Here is a 10,389-nt window from a genome sequence, read left to right on the forward strand (position 1 = left end):
TATATTCCGTATCTTAAATTTTGCAGTGATGGCGTAAGACTTCCCCTGGAGGATGAAAAGTTTATCATAGAGAAAGTTCCGGAGCACCACCCAGAAAAGGAAAAGAAGGTGTCTGGTGGAATTGATCATATAATGGTATGAATTCTTGTGCTACCTTTTGCCTTCTATATCTTTTCTATTTAGGTTAAGCACCTTTACCTTTATTCTGAAGACTGTAAAACCCTGCGTCCAAGTTCCGGGTGTAAAACTGGCATATCGATTCCGAAGAACTCCTGCGCAGCACACCAGAAAAGGGACATGCTCACACTTCAATAAGCCATGATCTAGTGACTCCTCCATACGGCCACATAAAGGGCAGAAGCTTAACTCCTCCTGAATGTGTTCTGTATTCAACTTGCCAAAACAGGGGAGTATATGCCACAAGGCCTTCCACTTATACACCTCTTTTAAAACATCTCTTTTAAAACACAAGGCCTTCCAAAACATCTGAACTACCTACAGCTAGTTCCACTTCCACGCCTCTTTTAAAACATCTGAACCTCCTACAGCTAGTTCTCTGTAGGCTGACAGTACCGAGAATAAACCGGACTTTTCGCCCAGCCATGCCAAAAAAACCTGCAGCTCCGAGCTTGGATGTGGCATGCTAACATCAAGATAGTTTCTTCTCACACCATCCCTGCACCCTTGGTCTGGCCCGTTCCACAAATGTGTTCAAAATGCGACACAGTAGGCAGACCCAAGTGTTTCTCCGTGGGGGAGGAGGGCACAGCACAGCACTCTGAACATGAACCTTCAAAGCATCTGGACAGTTGTGGATAAAATAAATTGAAATTTTCTTCTTATTGGCACGTTGACCCGATCCAGCACTGTACGAACTACTCCCTTCGTTCGGAATTACTTGTCGCAGAAATGGATGTATCTAGACGTATTTTAGTTCTAGATACATCCATATCCAAGACAAGTAATTCCAAACGGAGGGAGTACAAAGTGAAGATTGTATTTAAACGAGTGGCACTCCACGCATCTGCCTTCATAAACACCATACAACCTGCGAAGAGCAGATGTGGAGATCCGTTTTTTCCTTTTATATCTAATCTGTTAGACATCATAAATAATATATGCAAGATATTAATTTGGCTCATGGTGTGATATCTGGCAGGTTAACAAGCACCACATTTTCCAGGAAAGTCGGTGCTTCTACGTGGTGTCATCAGATGGGACCCACACAGACTTCTCCTACAACAAGTGCATGGATAACTATGTGAGGAAGAAGTACGCGGAGCACGCTGAACTGATCTGCAGGATGCACTTCAAGAAGTGCAATCGTGATCGACCAGCAGCAGTTGATGGAGGCGCGGCACCAGTCACTGAAGCCAAGGCATTTCAGTCGACTCCAGGCAAGGCCACTCTGCCAGGCCCACCGGCAGGAACTCCAGCTTCTCCGGTGGCGACTCGAGAAGATGAGAAGACACACTTACCCAGCAGGAGGCTGAAGCGTCCAGCAGGAGCTGTTGATGACAAGTGGATCTAATGATGATTGCTTAGGGTGAACTGAACTGAAGTGCTGCACATACATGCTTGTAGCATCTCGTGGTAAAACCTTTCTGCTTGCCCTGACTTGCTTCATGTTATGAAGAGGGGTTGGCAGTAGCCATCTTTAGACTTGATGGATCGTGTTTCCTATCGTATGCTATCCGTCTTCCAGGGGAACCTTATAAGTTCTGCTAGATCAATCGTCCTTCGATCTCCTTGGTTTCTGGTTGTCATATCCTGTGGTTAATGCTGCTTTATATTGGCTGAACTGATGTGTGGGAGCTCTACTTGCTGCTGTCTCAGGTTTTGGTGATTTTGGTACAGGGGTTGTTCTGAATCTACCATCTGCTACCAGTCTACAATGCAAACCTAGCTAGGCACGAATTTTTAGATCCTATTTCAAACCACACATACTAGAAAACAAAGCCAATCAAACTATGATAGTGTTTGAAATTTTTTCTTTACGTTTATTTACAGGAATTGCATCATGTGAATCGGCTCATGTGACCATTATATTGAAGTATGAGAGAGGGGGGAGATAAACAGAGAGCATGCGACTTTTGTTCAGAATGTTCATCAAGGAATAATTCTCCATCTGAACTTGTACTCAGAAGGCAACTTGATCAAGATGTTTCTACAAATCTCAAGACCACGCAAGAAACCCATGTCGTGGCAAGAGATACAAGCATTGGCATCGCCCTGCAACTTGTGCAGGAGATGTTGCTGCCATAGGTTAGCGTCTTGCCGTTGAAGACCATGCCATTCCCGTGCTCCCATAGGTGCCAGCAGCAGATATGGATGAGAAAATGGGTGGCGGAGATCACTCAGAGTAGCAACTGCTGGGTATCCCTCCCATTGCTCGTAACATAAGTTCAAAGCTGCAGCTCATTTTCGGTTTTCTCTGCCTATATCAACTTCAGAAAAATAGATCAACAGCAGTGAAACGAAAAGTGCAATATACGCAACTCTACACCTCTTGCGCCACTTTCCCAAACATCCATGTCATAGTTCAGGAGACAAAATACAAGGATCGCGTCATAACACAACAGTCATGGGTCCAAGCTAAAAAGGAAACGCTTAGAGTGTAACAGAAACTACAAGATACCATAAAACCAAGTCCAGCTAGATGGCCTAGAGTTCATAAGTGATATACTACAGATTGTACACCATTCCTCTGAGTAGAATTGACATAAGATGATTATATGTGTGTACTAATGGTCGAGGCATGGCAGATCGACAACAACCCGGATCTTCTCACCCTTACTGGAAACTGAATCCTGTACAGAAATGGAAAACAAATATGTAAGAGTCTGATGTACTGCATTAATTAATAAAAAAAATAGTCTCAGTTACTCAACAAAGAATACGAAGCTACTGGAACATAGTTCAGTAAGTATGAATGTATAATGGAGATTCACTGTCTCAGTTACATTATATTTTATACAGCCATTTCTGATTAATAATCTAATACGAAATATCTAGCTAAACTGCTTCCAAACGAGAATGCAGGAAATGTCAAAAGCAATTTCATGGCAAATGAAATTTGAAATAAGCAATCATGGCATACACTATATACATATTTTTGAAGAAAATGTAATGCAAATTGTAATGGCTCCCACGCAAGTCTATGGAAGTAACAAATAATTTGAGTCAACTTCCGAAGATCTATGGAAGTAGCAAATAATTTGAGTCAACTTCCGAAGATAGTGCCAATCAACAAGTCCACATATTGGTTACACTTGCTGTTTCTGCAAAACGGTTAAACTACACATCCTTCGTGCTGACATAATGAATTATACTGGTTCCTTTTTCTACGCCTGACCAAACAATTTGGAACCCCTACAAAACTGTTCTTCACGAGTTTCTTATCTGCTGCCTGCTTTCTTACGTTTCTTTCGCACATATGAAAGGTAATTTCAGTATACAGAGAGTATGTAAACTAGTTAGCTTACGCATGTTAAGTGCAGACAGGAACCTCAAAACTTTGAGAATTCTCTTGTCAACCACATTACACTTGACTTCAACTATTTTAAGGTGCTCTGATATTGCAGAGGGTCCCTCCATTGACCTGTAGCTTCCTTTCATTTCCATTTCATGATTTGGTCCCTATGGCCTTTCATTTCCACTTCATGATTTGGTCCCTGTGGTAAGAAAAAAAAATAACCAAGATGGACAACTGATTATAACTCTTAACACTGAAGCAATTGTCCATTTAGAAGATTTATACCTTGGAAAAGAGTTGAAGAGTGAGCTTCTCTAGAACTGGTGAGTTTTTCATAATGCAAGCTAGTGGATCCAAGTCAGGAGCCTCACACCAGTACTCGTTAAGTAATAAAGTCTTTAACTTGCTAAATTTAGGGCAGTGTTTCAGATCTCTTGTGAAAATGGGCTGGAAAAAAAACAGTATAGTCAAGTATGTAGATAGTGCAACACAAAATAGACGAGTGGCATACCTTTCCAATTTCAGATATCAACTTGAGGTGTTTAGCACGTGAGATACCACCCAGAAGCACACAATCACTGCTGCAATTATCACTGATAGGAACACAATTCTTACATGTATTATCCTTAGCTCCACAGAAAACACCAGAGTCATAATTCAAGCAGACATCTTTGCATCTATCACTAAGATTCACACATGCGGCTTCCAGTAATGCCATGTCTTCAAGCAAAGGGGTTATACCAATAAAGTCTTCTAGTTCCAGAGAGACAAGGCCTGGAGCAGAAACACGGACTCGGAAATCCAAATCAGATCGACAACCAGTGATGCTCAAATGCTTCAGGGAACAGGAAGATATCTTATTGACATTGATGAAGAAATCATCTATCTTCAGATTCACCAATTGTGGGCATCTAGCAAAATCAAGAAAGGCCTTTGGTAGGGCTACAGAATGAAGGTCCAATGTTACCAGATGCTGAGAGACAATGTTACCAATGAGGATATGAAGGGTGAGCACCCGAACTTTCCACATCACGGCAAAACGGGTCCATAGGTTCACATAGCGCACATCATCATCATCATCATCATCATCATCATAACGATCGAATTTGATCTCAACAGTGTCTAGGTGGGTGCGCCCACGCAGGACCAGCAGATGGTTCATGAACTTCCGGAGGTCTTGAACTTGGAGGCCGACGATGCGTAGTGGACTTCCAAAGGTGTCGCCAGCGCCGGGCGAGCACGCACGTCTGCGCGGCCACCTGCACCGGGAGGAAGGAGAGCACATGGTGGAGCGTCTGGTCGGGGAGGTCGCTGATGTGGCCGGTGGCGGTCACCGCCGGCGCACTCTTGCGCTCCTTCCCGCTAGGAGGCATTCTGTCCAGTAGGTGGCGCGCGTCGTCGGCGCTGCGAAGCAACGGAAGGATCAAACGACCGCGAGGGTGGAGAGATGGAACGGATGGATGCCTCTCGGCTTTGTCGGCTCACCTCACCTCGCCGGATCGTCCCCGTCAAGTCCACTCGCCGGATCGCCGCCGCCGCCGCGAGAATCCTAGGTTGGACTCCCCGTCTTTCCTTCTGAAATCCTTTTTTTTTTGCGAGAATCCTTATTTTCCTTCTGAAATCCTTAAAGGCGACCGTCAAAGGGAAGTATTCTTTTTTGTTTTGAGGCAGAAAAGGGAAGTACTCACTCACCAAAGCGGTAGGCCCATGAGCCCATTCGACTCACTGCCTCACTGGCTCACTCCCCCGTTTCTCTTTCAAATTTTGGTTTTGAATTATCCCAAAAAAATTAGATACATCCACTTCAAAAAAAAAGTTAGATACATGTCAAAGTATGCTGTATGAAAAAAATATATTACCTCTTGGTTGACGTTTTATTTCGGAAAAGCTAAAAATCCAACATTATTTATACTGTACGATTTCGTAGCACGAATCACGGAACAAGTTATTGCCACGTCAATTTTTCAATCGTTCGTGCTGGACATCACAATCGAGCGGTCGAGCGCATGCTCGCTTACCCTTATCCGCTCACTGTCATGGTACTTTGTTGTGTCCATTTTTTTTCCTACCCCAGTTTACTACTCTCTCAAATCCATTGACGGCGCCGCTCCTCCCGACCGACCCCTTACGGCACACCGTGAAGATGAAAGGCGAGCCGACAGCCATCGATGCTCTCCTAGCGTGACGTACGACACACAACCTGGTGGCCCTCGGCCCTGTACATGTACTGCCCCTCCTTCGTGCGGCGTGTGGTGGTATCCAAGGCCTCCGACACGCGACGCGCAAAACAGGAGCACCAATGGGCATGGCCGCCCGCGGCCACCGCCCTGTTGAAAATTATGGGCTATGCGGTCATATATATTAGTTGAAGCATTGTCAATTAACCTTGAAAATTTCTGAAAATAAAAAAAATCCAATTCAAAAAATGCCTCACTAATCTCGAAAAGATATTTTAAGGATGTGTCTAGGGCACATCTAGATGTGCTATAGTTATTGCACATCTAAGTGAGTGAATCAAGCATAAAGAGAAAAAGGAAAAAAAAATCCACACAAATCTCAACGTAAGATCAATGACATAGGACTTAGATGTGCAATACTTATGGCACATCTAGATGTGTTTTAGCAAAACTGATATTTTAAAGCAAAACTGCTTTGCGTTCACATTGCCATGGGCGGCTCGGTGACTGTGTAAGTGCCTCATCAATTCTCTATAAGAAAGAACCCAGCCTTCCGAGTGTCGTATCATCTTCCAATTGGATCCAGGTTTGGATCTTCTCTTGCAATTTTGAGAAATTCTTGATCAACATCATCGCTGAGCTCACAAAATCCGAATCCATTTCTTTCCTTTGCCTTGCAGCCCAATGGAGCTCGGATCTAAGAAACGTAAGCCTGTCCAGGACGCCGACGCCGAACACTCCGATTCCGAAGAAGGTCATGCAGCAGAGGAAAGTGGTTTCCAGGCCGATGCCGACGCCAACCGTGATGCGGAATGGAGTGCTGCTCCGATTTCCCAGGGACACGAGAAAATTTCTGATGCAAAGCAGCCAGATTCTTCGGATGGTTGGACTTCTGCTCAAGACGACGGCTCGAGTGCTGATAAATGGAAGACCAGTGCTTCAGGCGCCTACAACGGCTGGAAATCGGATGGATCGGGCGCCAAAGAAAACCGGAGGGACAATAGAGGCAATCCAGGCAGGCTCCCAATGAGACCTGTTGAGAGGCCACCAAGACCGCGGTACGAGCTACCAGCCGAGGCGAAAAAGGCTCTGCAAGAAATTGAACCCGTTGTAACAATGGTCAGAAAGATCTTGCGCAAATCAAGGTAAATTATCTCGCGATTTGTCTTACTTGTTTGCTTTGTGTGTTTCACGGAATGCAAAACAGTTATTTTGTTATCTTAAATCTTGCAACGATGGTGTGAGACTTCCCCTGGAGGATGAAAAGTTTGTCATAGAAAAAGTTCTGGAACACCACCCTGAAAAGGAAAAGAAGGTGCCTGGTGAAATTGATCATATAATGGTATGGATTCTTGTGCTGCCTTTTGCCTTGTACTCCCTACGTCCGGAAATACTTGTCATCAAAATGGATAAAAGGGGTCGTATCTAGATGTATTTTAATTTTAGATACATCTCTTTTTATTCATTTTGATGACAAGTATTTCCAGACATTTAGATGTATTTTAATTTTAGATACATTTCTTTTATTTATTTTGATGACAAGTATTTCCGGATGAAGAGAGTATATCTTTATTATACTCCCTCCGTTTCTAAATATTTGTCTTTCTAGAGATTTCAAATGGTGACTACATACGGAGTAAAATGAGTGAATCTACACTCTAAAATATGTTTATATACATCCGTATGTGGTGACCATTTGAAATCTCTAGAAAGACAAATATTTAGGAACGGAGAGAGTATTTATGTAGGTGAAACACCTTTAGCTGTATTCTGAAGATGATAACACCTTAAGGATCTCTAAAAAACATGGCCACCTGCTGACTCCACTGCCCCGCTTGCCACAAATTAGGGCCTCTTTGATTTACAGGATTGTCAAAATGAAGGAATAGGAAAAATGCAGGAATAGGATGACATGTCCCATAGTATCCTACAGGATTTGAAAGAATGTTTGATAGCATAGGAAAAACAAAGGAATTCTACAAAGAGGTTTGAGTGGATGGAAATTTTCCTCCAAAATGTAGTACAAATGGATCATATAGAAAAATTCTTAAGGATGCCAATCCTACGAATTAAACGATCATCACAGGAAAAATTCCTAAGGGTTTAAATCCTCCAAAAATTCTATGCAATTCCTTTGAATCAAAGGAGCCCTTAACGACCACCTGACAGTGTTTCTAGCACCACTAGCTGATTGCCCATTCTCAATAGTTTGCATTAAGCCATCCCCATAGGCTAGGGTTTCTACACGTCACCATTGGTATAAATTGCTTTCCATGTTGGTGAACTACTAGTTGGCCAATTAGCATTTAGCACAGTATCACCATTGGTACAGTTCAGCCAGCATAGCGTTATCCAGCACAGTACAAACTACAAAGTCAAACGAGTGTTATTCAGCATACAATCACCTGCAAAGAGATGTGTTGAAATCCACTTGCCCTTCTATATCTAATGTGTGATGCATCTCATAACTAAAACATGCAAGATATTTATTTGGCTCATGGTGTGTGATGTTTGGCAGGTCAACAAGCACCACGTTTTCCAGAAAAGTCGGTGCTTCTACGTGGTGTCATCGGATGGTACCCATACAGACTTCTCCTACAACAAGTGCATGGAGAACTATGTGAGGAAGAACTATACAGAGCATGCCGAACTGATCTGTGGAATGCACTTAAAGAAGTGCAATCGTGATCGACCGGCAGCAGTTGATGGAGGCGCAGCACCATCCGCTGAAGCCAAGGCATCTCAGTCGATGAATCCAGGCGATGACACTCTGCCAGACTCACCGGCAGGAACTGAAGCTTCTCTGACAGTGACCACCAAGCAGGAGGTGACTCTAGCTTCTCCGGCGGCGACTCCAGAAGACACACTGAACTAGCAGGGGACTGAACCACCCAGCAAGAGTTGTCGATGACAAGTGGGTCTAATCAAATGATGGTTGCTTTAGGGTGTGTGTGGAAATGAACTGAAGTGCTACACATACATGCTCGTAGCATCTCGTGCCTGATGGGCTGCGTTTCCTGTGGTAGATATCCGTCACCCTGTAAATTCTGGGAGATCGACCGTATGCTGCCTACGTACCATAATCGCTATAGTTTCGACATTCGGCCCCCCTTTGATCTCCTTGGTTTATGGTTGTGTCATGCTGTGGGAGGTTGTTATATCCTGTGGTTGTTGCTCTATATTGGTTGAACTGATGTGTGAACGAATTTAAAAGCCCTGGAGCTCTATTTGGTGCTGACTATCTCAGGTTTGGTGATTTCGTTCAGGATCTACCATCTACTACAATGCAAACGTAGTTAGACATGAATTTTAGATCCAAATTCAAACTACACATAGAGAATAAAGCCAATCTAACTATTAATAATAGTGTTTGGAATTTTGTCTTTGTGTTTTTATCTTTTGTGACACTATTCGCCTTTTGATTTGTTTTTACTTTGTCTTTTTCTAGGCCGGACTTAGATTCAAACATTTACAGGATTGCAGACATAGCCACTTTCGGGGTTATGCACAAAAAAACCTTGCTGAGACATCTAAACTAGCAAATGAGTGGACTAATGAATCGGACAAGAATATACGTCTATAAATTCTAATCCAACATCATGACCTGATCATAAGCTAATTGTTCATCACATAGCAATAGGATTCACCGTGGTAATTACATCATACCAATCACAATCACATGGGGCGGCTCATGTGACCATTACATTGAAGCATATAAGAGAGGAAGAGAGAGAGCATGTGAATTTGAATTGAAAACGGGAACTTGAGGAACATGTTTCGACAAATGTGAGACCTTGCGAGAAAACAGAGACACATGGAAAGGAGAGGCAACCCTAACTACCCCTCATGTCGAGGAAAGAGATCACAGCATTGGCATCACCCTGCGTCTTGTCTTAAGACTTTGCAAGAAAACAGACTTGTGAAATTTTGGCCCCCCACCATGCCATATTTATAGGGGGGGGGGGGGGAGCGCAAGTCAGTGGCGGGCCACTTGCGAGCCTGCTACTGAATGTGCCACAACGTGGTGCCCTCTATTTTCAATTACAGTCCATCGGATTGGACCATTTTTAGTAACGGGTTGTGAGATTCCCGCTACTGAAGCACTTTTGCGTATTGCCATTATAAAATCATTTTTGTCATAGTACCAGGATGTTTTAAAAGACGCTTTAGCATTCTTTTATCTTTTCCATTGGCCGCATGCCACTAAAGTACAGAAGTTTGTGATTACCATACAGTTATCCTTGTCCTGAGTCCTGACCCATACAAATTCTGAATTTCCTTTTTTTTCCCGAGGAGATGCAGAATCTGAAAATTGTTTTAGTAGAGAGGGACGGTGTTGTTCTATGCTTATTAGCATGGTGGAATACAAATCCATTGTCAGCGCGGAACCTATTTTTCGTTTATGATGGAGCCACTAGATTGATGGAACATGGCATATAAGATAATTAAAATGTTTAAAAACATATACCCATTGAGTGTTGCATCTCTCACACTCACTCAGACAATCTTTCCCAAACTCCTTCATCTAGTGTTCATCATAGGGGCATGGCAAATCTGGAAGCAAAGGAACAACTTCATTTTTGAAAGAAGTCAACCTAGTTTCCAAATGTGGAACTAATGTCCCGACGCTCATCGGCCGTCGTCTTAGCCCACGGGAGGGGTTCGTAAATGTGTTCGAGAAGCTGGGATCGATCCATGGTCTCCAGGGAGATCCCGCACTCGCATAACCACTCCGCC

General features: G+C 43.3%; 1 pseudogene; it reads right to left on the reverse strand.

Annotated features, from left to right (window-relative positions):
- Window positions 1-2,518: 2,518 nt before the first annotated feature.
- On the reverse strand, window positions 2,519-5,092 carry LOC119314539 (annotated as a pseudogene).
- Window positions 5,093-10,389: the final 5,297 nt, after the last annotated feature.

Source organism: Triticum dicoccoides, chromosome 6A, assembly GCF_002162155.2.
Source record: "Triticum dicoccoides isolate Atlit2015 ecotype Zavitan chromosome 6A, WEW_v2.0, whole genome shotgun sequence".
NCBI classification, from domain to species: domain Eukaryota; kingdom Viridiplantae; phylum Streptophyta; class Magnoliopsida; order Poales; family Poaceae; genus Triticum; species Triticum dicoccoides.